Here is a 15,004-nt window from a genome sequence, read left to right as displayed (position 1 = left end):
AAACCTTTGATGTAGAACTATCAGTGGAATTCACTTATGGGTGCATATTCAAAAGAATTGAAAGCAGGGACTCAAACAGATATTTGTACACCAACATTTATAGCCGCATTATATATAACAGCCAAATCTTGAAGACAACCCAACTGTCCATTGACGAATGGATAAGCAAAATGTGGTGTATCTGGGTGTAATGGAATAGTATTTACCCTTTAAGAGGGAGGAAGTTCTGGCATGTGCTAAGCATGGATGAATCTTGAAGGCATTACGATAAACGAAATGTCAGTTACAAAAGGGTAGACACTGTTTAATTCCCCTGCTATGAAGTACTTGGAGTAGTCAGATTCGTACAGACAGTACATAGAGTGTTGGTTGCCAGGGGCTGGTGAGGGAAGGAGGAGGAAATCGGGAGTTAGTGTCTAATAGACTTCCCAAGTTTCAGCTTGGGAAGGTGAGAAAATTCTGCAGATGGATCATGGTGAAGGTTGCACAACAATGTGGGTGTGCTTAGATGCCTTGGACTGTGTTCTTAAAAACGATTAAAATGGTCAATTTTATATTAGGTCTCCTTTACCAGAATAGGAGGAAATGACAACCCTCTCCAACAGTCTTGTCTGGAAAATCTCATGGACAGAGGAGCCTGGCAGGCTACAGTCCTGGGAGAGGCAAAAGAGGTATGACTTAGTGACTAAACACAGCAACTTCACCAGAATATTTAAAAAAAAAACCCACACATACTAGCACGTGGACCCACCCGCCAATGTAAGCACAGACCTTTTGGAGGAAGATGCACAGAAAACTGGTACCAGTAATTATATAAAATTATATACAGCAGCCCAGGGCCCGGAAGCATGGTGTTCCAGCACGCAGTGTATGTTCCCTGAATACTTTTGAATAGCCGAGCGTGGGTGGAGGGGAGGAGGGAGGGTGTACTTTCATCCTTGGTATCTTTTCACGCCTTTTGGGATTTTCAGGTACTGTGTGGCTTCATTATTCATTCAAAAAATAAATTCACTCCTCAGATCCAGTGGCAATGAAAATGGTCCGGGGTGATGTAAGCTCCCCTGAGAAAGTTTTAGGGTTGTAGAAGGGTCGTTGCCTTATAGAACAGTTGACCAGAGCCCCCAGCCTCTGAGGGAGCCCCTCAGGGACAAAGATGGGGGCGGGGGGGTGGGCTGGGCAGGGGATTGTGACTCTAGGAGTGTTTCCAGTTTTTACCTGAGCCAGACAGGTGTTCTTGTCAATACGTCATAGCTCATGTATTTTCCTTTGTTCCTGGATGGGGGCAGGGGCATGGTGCTCTCTTCTCACCTTCAAGGGCTTTAAAATTTTTCTGTAGCAGAATGTGGTCTTTTCCCCCCACCCGCCTCCTCCCTACCTTGGAATTGGTCTAATCTTGCAGGAGTCCCAAAGTGTAAATTGAGGGAAATTTAATGCATCTGGTTGAATCCTGCCTGATGTCCTTTCTGTCTGTGGCCACATGGAAATGCACAGTGACCGTCAGTGAAGTCACCTGATAACTTTCCTCACTGCCACACACACCCCGCCGCCCCCCACCAGTGACCATCATATTCCACTCACCTGGGCCGTAATTGATCTTCTTCTCGCTTAACTATGGGTGTCAGTTGAGAGGTATGATAAGAGCTTATTCGTGCCCATATGTAGGATTTCTGAAGAGAACACTCCTGACTCTGAAGAAGGTGCTGGCCAGTTAGCCTCTCTGGGTTAGTTTCTCAGATGGTAATGAGCAGAGTTAAAGATATTGGAGAGAAGTGTAAACTGTTGGGCATGTGCCCTGTGTCAGCATAGAGAAATGGACAGTTTGGGGTGGTGGTGGGGAGAGGAGAAAATTTGTTCTGCTGTTGTAGGAATCAGGAGTCTGAGCTGAAGTGATGGACTGCGGTGGTCAGAGCCCTTCCCTGGAGATAACAAATGAGGTACTTCCTTTTGGTTTCTCAAAATAATAACACAGGCCTTTGTAACCCTCTCTGAATCATCACAGTAAGTTCATACGGGATAGATGCTGGCCTTTTCACAGCAGCCAGGCTGTATAGAAGTGTGCCATCGTTTTGCCCTGTGGCCAGAGGCTGGGGAAGTGCTGATTTTTAGATTCCGACGAAGAGTCCTTGTTTTGAGAAGTGGGAGGGGGTGGCAGTGGTACACGGTCCTTCTTGTTTGGATGGTCTCTGGGGAAATTGGGACTCCCTGGCGCAGGACACAAATCCTGGCTGAGCATCCTTGCTGTTACCCTGCAGGGTGAAAGAGGAAAAGGACCGAGGTGAGTTTTGTTAGAGACTGGACAAAGGAATCAGCTTCTTGCCACCGTAACTTCTCTGCCGTGTTGTGCATGAGAGGTTACGGACTGTGAGCCGCTGGCCCCTTGAGGGAAGGGGGCCGTCTCCCGACTCTGCAGAGCTCTGGTGTTGTGACCTTTGGAACAGATCCATCATCTCAGCGTTCCTTTGCGGAGCTGGTCCAGGTTTCCTTCGCTGAATGAATGTGGACTGTGTTCTGATGAAGGCTGGAGGAAGAAAAACCACCTTGAGTCAGGCTTTGGAGAATAGCAGTCCTTGTCTCTCTGCTGGGCACATGCTTGTTGATTGATTGAAAATCTAGAAACCTGTGCTTAAATATAGAACAAATAGATATTAATATACTCTTTTTTGGGGAGAAGAGGGAAACTACTATTTATTGAATGGAAACTCTGTGTTCTATGTAGAATTTTTTTCATAGTTCTCCCAAGAATCTAGGGAGGCAGATAATAATGAGTAACCTTAATTACAAACAAAACTGTGTGTCAGGTCTCTTGTGAGTATTTGGTGTGTAAAATTACGATTTACTCCTTTCAAGAGTGTTCTGAGGGTAGATGCAAGAACTCAAGATGGTGAAACCCAGTTAAGTAACTAGTTCAAGAGTATATTTGGTAAGTGACAGAGCCAGGATTCGAACCCAGATATTCTGGCTCCAGAGCCCAAGCTTGCACTTACCCATTTTCTTCATGAGAAGAAGCCACATATGATATACCCAAGGTCATGGGACTGTATGTGCTCAGTTTTAGTTTCTTATTCGTTCCAATCGATCAAGGGTAGTGAAAAGTTTAGCCTTGCTTCCCAAGGTCTTCTTGGCTGGAATAGTGGAGATGCTCTGAGCCACCCAGGGTGCCCATTTAGAAAGCTTGGGTTTTGCGTCAGTGCGTATTGAAAAAAGCAATTGAAAGGCCATCACAGAAAGAGGTGGGTGCAGCACATGGAGACCTTTCTTTCCAGGATGGGGAGCAGTTCCATCATGTGAAGCTCTTGCAGCTGCTTCGGTCTAACCGCTTCTTTTCTCTCCTGAAAAAAACCCAAAACAAAGCAAAACAAAAAGTCCAGAGAGGAGTGGTGGTCAGATCAGCTATGTTCCCTTTGGGTAGCTGGCACTTGCTCTGGCATTGAGGCCAAATTTGCCATGACAAATACAGCCCCAGGTGGTACCTTTACTAAGAGCATCATCCTTTAAAGCGCTAGGTAACTGGTGCTTTGATTTCCAAACCAGATAGAGGCCTTTCTCTGCAGATCAGGATTTCCGAAGCTGGCATATGTCATAAAGACACCAGAGCAACCAAGTAGAGAACTTACTTTTTCTGCTGAAAACTTTGTTACTAATGAAGGACTGAAGTCTTCTGTCCACTGTAGCACAAATACTGATTTTGTTTTTTCTCCTGCTGCGTCTAAGGAGTATAGTTTGTGGTGGGGATGCCATTGGAGTTGGGATTTTCTGTGATGGGGAATAAATTGAAACAGTACAAACTGTAAAATCTTCCTAAGTGGCGGTTACCGTGAAAAAAATGTGGCCCCAGCAAAGGGGGTGTGCAGTTACAGGCAGATGGGCCAGGGAGATGGTCTAATTGCCAAGTGGATGGGAGCCCGAGTCTTCAGGTTTTCAAGTAGGTAATTAGCACAGGAAGGAGCCAAACGCAGGCCTGCTGGCGCCTGGAACAGCAAGTTTTTCCGTTCAGGTTGGATAGTGTTAGAGCTGAGATGGGTGCATATCAGTTAACAAATGGAAGCACCTGATATTATGCCTATGATTGGAGTTGGGGGTCATAGAAGAATGAGCAAACAGGATTTCCATTCCTGAGCAACAGAAAATCATTGGATTGAAAGAGAAATGCAGGCAGCAGTGGAGAACCATCGAAAGCAGATAGTTAAGCGGTAGATCGTGTGCTTTTGCTCCCAACTGCTGGCTTCTCTAGTTAGTGGTATATGTGAATGCACACCAGAAGTCAGAATGTTTGGGTTTGTGTTCTGGCTGCTCAGTCTGTGTGGCTTTGAGCAAGTTAATTCATCTTTAGGGGCTTCAGTTTGCCTATCTGTAAAATGAGATTAGTAACTACCTCATGAAGTTGTTTTGATGATGAAATGATTATGTTCCTGGATAAAAAGAACAAAGCCATTTGCCTCTGTTTCTTGCTTTTGAACACAGGCTTGATACCTGGAACTGCAGCAGCTCTCCTGTACACATGCAACAATGAACAGGAGGGGGAAAGTTGATAATGTTGGGATCATTAATGACCCTGCTGGTCAGCTAGACGTGTGTCCCCGCAGACTCTAGACTCCCTCCATTTAAGAATGAACCATTGCCGGTTGAGATTTCTGCTGTGTGTAGCCAAATGTATCTTAATTCATACAATTTATTGTATAATTTTAAATTCACTGAAAGCAGGGCAATGATGTAATTACCTTTGAGAGTTCTCAAGGAGAACCTAACATAATGCCCCACATACAGCAGGTACCAGTGGTTTATGAGGAAGTACATTGTTGGAAGGAGGAGGAAAAGGAGGTTGGTTTAAGTGGTATGCTGGTAAATGTTTAACTGTTAGCTCTCTGGGGGAAAGAGGTCCTGATCTGTAGCTTGTGTCAATTTCCACAGTGCAAGTATTCCCAAAGTGGCCGATTTCAAGCTACAAACTCAGTGATGGGTAGAGACACACATGATCAGCTCTTGTGATCTGGTACAAACCAGCCCCAGCTCACTACTGGAGGGACAGAGGGTAAAGGAGGAAGAGAGAAAAGGGAGGGAGAGGTTTTTATTAAAATTAAAATAGTAATAATGATGAAAATAATAACCCCTAAAATTGATTGACGATTTACGGTACCAGGTTCTGCTCTGAGTGCCTCCCAGGGGTCTTCTCTCTCCTCCTTGTCCTGAATAGGGTCACATGATCTTTTCCAGCTACAGGAGAGGCAGACAAGAGAGAACATGGGGGTGTGGGCATGCTGTAAATGACCATTGTTGTGTCATTCCGTGGAGCCGGGTCCCGTGCCTCTCTGAACACAGGTAGCCATCTGTCAGTGATAAGGGATAGCTCTCGGATGGGCAGCCAGGAGTATCCATAAGGGCAAGACTTTTTAAGCAGAATGAGTTATTTCTCAAACTTCAGAGCAAAATGAACTAGTCCCTTTATCATCAAATTATAAAGTTCTCCCCTGCCTTCTTCCATCTCTGGATACCACTCCAGACATCATAAACTGACCTTGTCCTTCACAGTAGAACAGTTGGTTTTCTCGACCAAACAGATCTCAACCCGAGTGATAAATGAGGTGGGAAGAAAGGAGATATGTGCAGATCGTCAAAACACAACTGTAATAAAACACATCCAGAAGAAAAAACAAGTGCTTCTACTGCACTTGATTTGCACTGAAGTCCTACGTGGGTTTGGGGTGGGAACCAGCTATGGCTGGAGTGAAGTGGAGAGAATGAGATGTGGGGTGCCTGTGGACAAATTCCTTCCGTAGGGGACCAGCTTCCTCCTTTACATATTCTCCCAGCGGATTGCTCCCATCAGAGTCCAGAGTCGTCACTGTCCTCTGGCAGGTAGAAAATATAAAGGAAAATGCCAACACTGGAGTTACTCTTGCGGGGGCGGGGGGTGGTGGCGGAGAAAGGCAGGAACTAAGGGATATTCCTGTATCATCTTCAGGATTTTTGCAGATTTTATATCCAGGTGTCAGTTCCTTTAAAAAACAAAAGATTACAAGTGATTTATTGGTTCTAACTCGTTAGAAGCCCCAAGAGAGTAAGCAAAGTCAGAGAGAGAAGAGACAGGAGAAGATGAGTCTGCTCAAGAGGACTGCACATGAGCCTGGGCTCTGCTGTGTATCCACTGAACGTGAGAATGCTGAAGGGCTTGGAGACCAGGCAGTGCTTTGCAGTGAAGACTCATTTTAACTGGAGGAAACGTCTAGAAGAACGGAGGTTCATAGAAGCTGTGATTTTTCAGCAGATTGCAAAGTTGATCTGGAGTCAAGAGTTGATCCCTACTTTACCTCTTTGTTCCAGGCCAACATTGGTGGAGCTATCAGCCTTTTGGGGCTTTTCCAGGGTGGAACCTATAACCACAGTCAAGGAGCAGTATTGATTCTTTGTTATTTATGGTGCTTTTCCTGGGTTGGCTGGCATCCTCTCAGTAGGTCCATCCTGTTGTTATAAAGGCAGAATTGCTTTAAGTTAGGGATCAGCATCTGGGGAATCTGTCATCAGCCAACTATTTTGACCTTTCTTTATGGAGAATGGAAAATACCTTGTCCTTTCACTCTGCTATGAGCATTGCCTAATTCTTCTAAAGCAGGATCTGGCACACTTCTTAAAGGGTCAGGTAGTAAACATCTTAGGCTTTGTAAGCCGTATGTTGTCTGACACAGCTTCTCAGCTGTGCAGTTGTAGAGTGAAATCATCGATGGGTGATAAGTCAATGAATGGGCATGGCTGTCTTTCAATAAAACTACATATTTACCAAAGTAGGCAGCAGGAAGTGTTTGGTCTGTGGGCCATTGTTTGCTGATCCTTGCTCTATGGGACGGAGAAGGCACTGGTGACCCACTCCAGTCCTCTTGCCTGGAAAATCCATGGGCGGAGGAGCCTGGTAGGCTGCAGTCCATGGGGTTGTGAAGAGTTGGGCACAACTGAGAGACTTCACTTTCACTTTCTACTTTCATGCATTGGAGAAGGAAATGGCAACCCACTCCAGTGTTCTTGCCTGGAGAATCCCATGGACGAGAGCCTTGTAGGCTGCTGTCTGTGGGGTCGCACAGAGTCGGACATGACTGAAGTGACTTAGCAGCAGCTCTATGGAAGTCTTGGATGGAATGGCCTCTGTCTTGCCAGTGTGGCTGATAGTACATTGCAAACATCGATGCGTTGCTATGGTCAAAGACTCTTCCCCACTTGAGTTCAGAGTGGGGAACAAAAATGGGCTAACAGACCCCTTCTTGTTCTGGTGATGGTGATATGGCCAGTCACAGGGTGGGGCTGGCAGACAGCTTCAGGCTACTTAAATAATGTCACTGCCCTCGTCTGGATGACCAGCCACTGCAATTCCCATGAGATGGTGGTAGTGTGTTTCGTGTTGGCCGGCCGGCCACCATTTAACTTTCTGCCTAGGACTTTTCTAAGGCCTGCTCTTACTTCCTTCATCCTTCTAATAGTCAGGATAAAGAGGAAAATAAGGTGAGTGCTGACAATTCCCATCTGACGCACATGGTAGGTTATACCTCAGCAATTTTCAGGCTCTTAACTTATTTCAAAGGTGACTTACTCTACCATCTTAAAGTGAGGATTGGGATTCACTAGCTTTTCCTTCCAGATGGAGGATGACTCTATGAAGTGAGGAAAGCAGTTTCCAGTTTTACGCACATGGTTTCCCTAATAGGCTTTCAACAGGAAAAACTAACACACAGTTGCATGCTGCACAAATCTATTTTCACTTGAAGACCCAGAGGAGGTGTGCTGGGATTAGGCTGACACCGCATAGACCCGCACATTCAGTATTAAAATGTTCAGATGCTGACAGCACAATTCCATAGGGTGGGATGCAAGGAGGTTGGCCGGTCTTATATGTTGTATCTACTTGCTTTTGTACACCTCCACTGGTTATAGATTGTTAGGAATAGTTCAACTTCTTCACTTGACGAAAGCCTGGCTCATGTTGCTGGAACCATCCAATTTCAATCACTTTGAGGTCTTGCAAGAAGAAATGACACAACCTCACCCCCTCTTTTCTGGCTTGCACTGTGCCATCTTAACTTAGATGGGCACCCTCTCTGTGAAAAGGCTGGGTTTACGTGTTTTGCTCATTATAGCTGTCACATTCCTTCAGGTGATTTAATGGTGGGGAGGCTTACCAAGTGTGAAGAGTATTTTTAACCCTGCCGTGTGGGTTTGATAGCCATTTGCAGACTAGTAATAGAGTCTATAGCTTCATGTGAGGCTGTGGGAAAGAAAGGGGGAGGTGGCGGGGGACTGAAGCTGTCGAAGATTTGGGTGTGGACAGCACTTGGGTGTTTTGATTCTCAAGTGGGCTGGTGGTCTCCTTCCATGCTCTGCTGACAGTTGTCAGTCGGTGGCTTGCATTATAATGTATGAAACTGACACTCTCCCGGCTGTCCGGGGTAGGGAGGCTGTCTGGGTGCTGTGAGGGGTACAGGGGGAGCTGGAAACTTGATCAGCTGGGCGTTCGTTCATTCATTCAACAGTCACTTTTGAATGCCTTGCAGATATAGCACCCAGACAGCCTCCCGATCCTAGACACCAGGGAGGGACCATGTCTGTTGAGGAAGTGCCTGTCTTGGTGGATGTGGCTGGCCAGTGGTAGGTGGAGTGACTGGGGATGAGAATGGACTGTGAGCAAGGATGCATGGACTCTGGTGTTGCCACCATTGCTTCCGGCAATGACTGAGGGTGTGTCCCTTGCTCTAGCCTTCTGTTGTGTCTGCAGCATGAGACGAGACGAGACATTTCCATGCAGGTGTCAGGGAAGTTGGACTCCACAGAGGCATCTCAGGGGCTGGGAAGGATGGAGGAGGGGGAGGTGAGCAGTTTCTCCTCATCACAACAGCTTGGCTTTAATATGTGTTTGACACTGGCCCTTCTGGCCGAGGTTTTCTTTGAAGAGAGACTGCCATGACTTACAGTCCAGTTGGAACCAGCTGCCATTGGAGGACCCTCCTCTGCTGGCCCCACAGAGCTCGCTCTTTGAGTTCACAGGGGCTTGAGCCGAGACCCGACCGGCAGACCCTGAGCCGGTTAATTATACTGGCGTTGTTTTCTCATCCAGAGGTAGGAGAAAAAGGGACCTGAGACTGCCCAGGTTGGATGGGGAGGTGGGTTACTGAGCTATTGGAAAACCAGTTTCTAAGCTTGTGAAGTCATTGGCCCCTCTCAGGCATCAGTTCCTTTGTTCATTCAGCCCTGTGTCAGGCGTATGTGTTCAGTGTCACCGTGGGGCCTTCTCAGGTTCACCCCCAGTGAATTTTGTTAATGCCAACCACATGGCGTAGGAGACTCCAGTCCCAGCCATGACAGGGAGGTGGGTAACAACCGAGGTTCTGCTCACCTTGTGGTTTGCTCCATGGGGGAGGCCAGGAGACCCTGTTCCTTTGATCTCATTATGTCAGGATTATCCCCCTCCCTTTTCTTTGGACCCTATGAAAGGAGTGAGTGTGGAAAGAATGGGCAGTGCAGATTAGTGGGGTAAGGTGGACTTGACCCCTAGGAGTGGGAAATATATTTTGATAATAGAGTTTTCACTGTTCAGACTCATGGGTTAAATTCCACGAGTCTAGAATAACCCAGGGAAAAGTCGCACTGGTTTTCTAGACTAAAGGCACACACACCTTTCCCCTTTCCTCTTTCCCCCTCACTTCCTGTCTTCCTTTGCATATTTTTAACTTTTATAAAAGACCCTGCTCAGAGACTCAGGACTGAGAGCCATAGCGGGTGCTGGTTTAGGCACTTACTGCTACTAACCAGCCATGGGACCTGAGACCAGTCTCCCAGCCGCCCCGTGCTCAGGTGACGAGGTGGGGGTTGGGCCACAAGATTTTGAAGCCCCTACTGGCCTTGCCTGGAAGGTAGGCTTCTGTCTGATTGCTGTGTCCGGAAGCATTAAAATTCATTGTCTTCCCTGGAGCCAACTCTCGCTCCATTAAACAGCTTGTCCCCAAGGCAGACGGAGTTGGCAAGGGGCCTGTCCTTAAAAGCAACAGGTTGGGTGCTGGCAGGCTCACAAAGGAAGTCTCCTGGGAGGTCCAGCCTCCCTGCTGCTCTTGGGGGAATGGAGGGGGCTCTGGACCCTCTTCCAGCCCATGGTGTGGGAGAGAAGCCCTGTCCTCTGGGAGAAGGGATTACCGAGTCTGGGGATGAGGGAAGCGCTCCCAGAGGCAGACCCTGAAACACTTGATAGGGGTGGAGGATGATCCTGGAGTGAGCTCTGGACAGACAGAAACGAACTCTCAGAAACAGGAGTTGTAGTAGCATCAGCCCATTGCTTTTCTGTATCTTCTGTCTGCGCAAGTGAGTTACGTATGTTATCAATAGTACCCAGGAGGACACGGTGCCCCATTTTACAGAAGGGAAATAGAGGCTCCGAGAGATCAAGGGACCTGGCCCAGGTGATTCAGCTGGGAAGCGACGGAGCCGAGGTTGGAAGCCAGGTCTGGCCTCAAAGCTCCCATCTTTCCGTTGTCCCCAGTGAAGAGACTATAAGAGGAATGGAAGACGGGGCTCTGAGTGGTCCTGGAGTTCAGATGGCTTGGTTTCCAAGACCTGCTATAACAAATTACTACAAATGAGGTGGCTTAATGTGAACTTGCTGTATGACTCAGAACTCAAACTGGGGTTCTGTAACAAAATCAATCCTGGGTGTTCTTTGGAAGGACTGATGCTAAAGCTGAAACTCCAATACTTTGGCCACCTCACGCGAAGAGTTGACTCATTGGAAAGGACTCTGATGCTGGGAGGGATTGGGGGCAGGAGGAGAAGGGGACGACAGAGGATGACATGGCTGGATGGCATCACTGACTCGATGGATGTGAGTCTGAGTGAACTCTGGGAGTTGGTGATGAACAGGGAGGCCTGGCGTGCTGCGATTCATGGGGTCGCAAAGAGTCGGACACGACTGAGCGACTGAACTGAACAACCTAGAGGGGTGGCATGGGGAGGGAGGTTCAAGAGGGAGGAGACATAAGTATACCTATGGCTGATTCATGTTGATGTTTGGCAGAAACCAACACGATACTGTAAAGCAATTATCCTTCAATTAAAAATAAATTTGCAGATTAAAAAATCAAAAACAAAAAAAAAAACAAGGTGGCTCAACATAACTGCAGTTTATTCCCCCACAGTTCTGGAGGCTGGAAGTCTGAAATTCTGGAGGTTCTAAAGGGGAATCTTCTGGCCTCTTTCCTGGCTTCTGCTGGGCGCTGCAGTTGATGGTGTCCTCGGCTTGTAGACGCATCTCCTTGTCTGCCTCTCTCGTCACGTGAGCTCACCCTATGTGTTCTATCTTCCCATCATCTCCTTCTCTTCATGTCCCTGTGTCCAGATTTCCCTTTTCTTTTAAGGACACCAGCCATCTGAGTAGGAGGGACCTGGGCTGTAATCTCCAAGCTTCCTTTCGCCTCTAACATTCCTGGGTGTCTGTGATTCTGAATCTGCGCAGGCTGTGGCAATCAGAGGAGGCTTCCTGGGGGAGACGGTCTTGACAGGGCCCAGAGCTGAGCTGAGTGCTTTGATGCTCCCGGAGAACCTTTCCCGGCATCAGCAGGGCCTGTCCTCCTGTCACGGGACATGCAATTACTGTCCCTTATTAATATTTCAGTCTCCAACTTCAAAGGCGCCTCCCTCTGCTTCTCGCCTTTGTCAGCGGCCTCTGTAAATAAAGGGAAGAAGTGCTGCCGGCCCAGCTGGTGGGCCTGACAGAGGGGCTTCCTGGGCCCTTTGAAGCCTCTGCTTCTGTTTGTGACTGGAGACAAATGCGACTTCTGGAAATGGAGGCCCCGGTCCCTTCACCTGCAAAGCGGGGCTGTCATGCCTGTCCCCCAGCTCCCCTCCCCAAGAGTGCACAGTTAATTCTGTTGTGCTGTCATCCTTCTCTCCCTTCGCACACATGCTTCCTCCCAAGTGCTCAGGGACCAGGGTCTCTCATGGAGACTCTTCAGAAATGGTCTTAACTAGTTGTCAGAGGCGGGGGTGGGAGGCGGGCAGAATGAGTGAAGCGGGGGCCAAGGCTACAGCCTTCTAGTTAGAAAACAAGTCATGGGAGTGTCATGTGCAGCATGGGAACAATAGTTAACAATACTCTAGTGCGTAACTGACAGTTGCTGAGAGTCGATTTTCAAAGACCTCATCAAGGAAAAAAAATATCTGTACCTGTGTGTGGTGATGAATGTTGACTTATTAGGGTGATCATTTTGCAATATAGAAAAATAGCGAATCCTTAATGTTGTACACCTGAGACTAATGTTATATCTCAGCTTAAAATATAGGAACTTGGGGCTTCCCTGGTGGTCTAGTGGTTAAGACTCTGTACTTTCAATGCAGCGGGGCGGGCAGGTTCAATCTCTGAACTGGGAACTAAGATCCCACATGCCATGTGGTATGGCATAAATAAATAAATAAACTATGTGTCCATTTAAAAAAATGGAAAAAATTTAAAAATAGTTTTAAGCTTCTGTGTAGGTGACTACGTTTAAAGCAGAACCCTCGCCTACCCAGTATGAAGAAACAGTGTGGTTAGAGTCTCCAGGTGGGGTTGGTGTGGAACCCTTCTCTCCTATAAGTGGACACGGCTATGTATCTGAAGGCAGAGCTTATGTCATTATAGGTTTGGGTCCCCCACAGGGAGTCAGGGGCTTGTGGTTCTTCAGTATCACGCAGTGGGGTGGGGGTGGGGGTGCTCCGGGAACACAGTGGGCGCACTTTCCGCTAGCACCGACCGGCCGAGACAGCTCCCTCTAGGCACCTCCCTCTCTCAGCTGTGAGTACAGGGGTAGGAGCATTGCCTTGTTTGCTTTAAAATCTCTGTATCCTTAGAGCCTCATGCAGTCATAGTAAATGTTGGGGGAGAGTAAATGTTCAACAAATGAATGGATTCACTCATTTTGCAAATACTTACTGAGCACCTGCTATGTGCCAGGCTCCCCTCCTGGCTCCAGAGGTAGAGCAGCGAACCCAGTAGGGACAGTCTGCCCTCATAGAGCTTCCAATCCAGTGGGGGAGACAGATTGTCTATAAATGAACTCGTGTCTGGTAAATAATATGATTTGGGGTAATGAAGAATGCCATTTATGCAGGGTTTGGGAACAGAATGAGAAAGCTATCTGGGGAGGGATGGTTGAGGAAGGCCTCTCTGAAGAGCCGACTTTGGAGCAGACACTTAACGGATGTGAAGGGGTGAGATGGGTGAAATATTAAGGAGGAGTGTTTGTGGCAGAGGGAACACCGAGGATGAAGGCCCAGAGGTGGGGATGAACTTGGCGGATTAGGGGAATGGTGGCTGGAATGGAGTGGAGAGGTAGGCAAGGGCTAGATCAAGCAAGGTCTCACAGGTCAAGGTTGGCCTCATTTCCAGGAAGTGCGTTGGTGCAGAGGATGATCTTGGGGGTTTCCTGGAAGGCTTCCATGTTGTCTACATGGAATAGAATCCATTGGTAGAAACGGTTTTGTGGGTTGGCTCCTTGGGTGCAGTATGTTCTCAGAACAGTTATTTGAGGTCCTACTATGTGGAGACACTGAGGCGGCATCAGGGTCAAGGCCGATTCAGAGGAAGGAGTCTCTGCCTTCCAGAAACTCTCTCCAACAAGACTCAGGCTCCCTCCAGCCTCCCCTCGTCCCTACAGCTCCAATGACTGGCACACACCAAGGTGGATTGAGGCCTAGATTTCCCCTGGTAGGTCTCCTGCGTGAGTCTGCATGGTTCAGCATCACAGGGCTCCCTTTTGCGGACTGAGGTATTACATCTAGCATCCAGACGCTGAAACTCGCATCCCAGCCCAACCACTCCATGGCTCCCAGTTTGGTGCAGTGCATGGAGCCATGTGTGAAACACATCTATGCCGAAGAAATGACTAACCAGCGTGTTGCCTTGGGCAAGTCACTGAATCTCTCTGGGTGTCTCAGTTTCTTACCTACAAAGCAAGGATGACAGAGGATTAGATGAGAGAGTGCTTCTGATAGTAAGTAGTCCAAGTGGCTGTGCCCAGTGTGTGGCAGCTGCGCAGAGAACATAACTGCTATTTTTATGACGTTGTTCTGCTTGCACCTGACTGCTCAAGGCTTTTAAAGCCTAGTTTCCTTTCCACATTCACTCCCCATCAAGTCTCTTCCTTTTCCTGCCAGGTCTGTCCAGAATGGGAACCAATGATTGTTTGGCAATGTATTATTTTTCTCCCAGTAAGACATTTGTCTTTTACTTCCAGGGGCCCCCAGTGGTGCCACTTGAGGCACTTGTTTGCACATGGTGGTGAGAGTCAGAACCAGCTGCAAGTGCCTCTCAACTGCCAAGCTGGAATAGTCTCTGGAGACCACTGTGTGCAGCCCTCATTGTTTTTAGGACATCAGTAATTGCTTCCTGTATATTGTCCAGTGGCTCAGAATGCCCCCAGGCCACAAGACTCTCTGCCATGGGTATTCCAGGAGTTTGCGGGCAGCGGACTGGGGGTGGGGAGCTGTTAATGCATGAGGATGCCAGTGCCCAGGGGAGAAGCTGTGCGGTCCTGATGTCACCCGCCCACCTGGGGGTTAGAAGCCTGGCTGCTGCTGCTAAGTCGCTTCAGTCGTGTCCGACTCTGTGCGACCCCAGAGACGGTAGCCCACCAGGCTCCCCCGTCCCTGGGATTCTCCAGGCAAGAACACTGGAGTGGGTTGCCATTTCCTTCTCCAATGCATGAAAGTGAAAAGTGAAAGTGAAGTCGCTCAGTCGTGTCCGACTCTAGTGACCCCATGGACTGTAGCCTACCAGCCTCCTCCGTCCGTGGGATTCTCCAGGCAAGAGTACTGGAGTGGGGTGCCATTGCCTTCTCCATATATAAAGTGAAAGCTGCTCATAATGGAAAAATCACTTTGGACCCTTATGGAAGGGTTCTTAATGGACAGAAGTAACCTTATTGTTATTGTGACTCAACCACTGTGCAGAAATGCTGGCAAACCATTCCCTTGTCCCACCAGGTCCCAGAGGAGGAGAGACTCG

General features: G+C 48.0%; 1 protein-coding gene across 16 annotated transcripts in view; it reads left to right on the top strand.

Annotated features, from left to right (window-relative positions):
• The window catches only part of CHST11 (carbohydrate sulfotransferase 11), a 261,341-nt gene that overhangs the window by 86,606 nt on the left and 159,731 nt on the right, over positions 1-15,004 (top strand). For 5 of the 16 annotated variants that reach the window (XM_055574922.1, XM_055574920.1, XM_055574919.1 and 2 more), the window contains one exon: positions 561-671. The exons of the other annotated variants lie outside the window; for them this stretch is intronic. The gene's annotated coding sequence lies outside the window, so the exon portion shown is untranslated. The remainder of the gene's footprint in view (positions 1-560; positions 672-15,004) is intronic. 16 annotated transcript variants of the gene reach the window in all.

Source organism: Bubalus kerabau, chromosome 1 (genome assembly GCF_029407905.1).
Source record: "Bubalus kerabau isolate K-KA32 ecotype Philippines breed swamp buffalo chromosome 1, PCC_UOA_SB_1v2, whole genome shotgun sequence".
Taxonomy (NCBI): Eukaryota; Metazoa; Chordata; class Mammalia; order Artiodactyla; family Bovidae; genus Bubalus; species Bubalus kerabau.
Note: the sequence above shows the minus strand (reverse complement) of the source record. Positions and strands in the feature narration are given on the sequence as shown.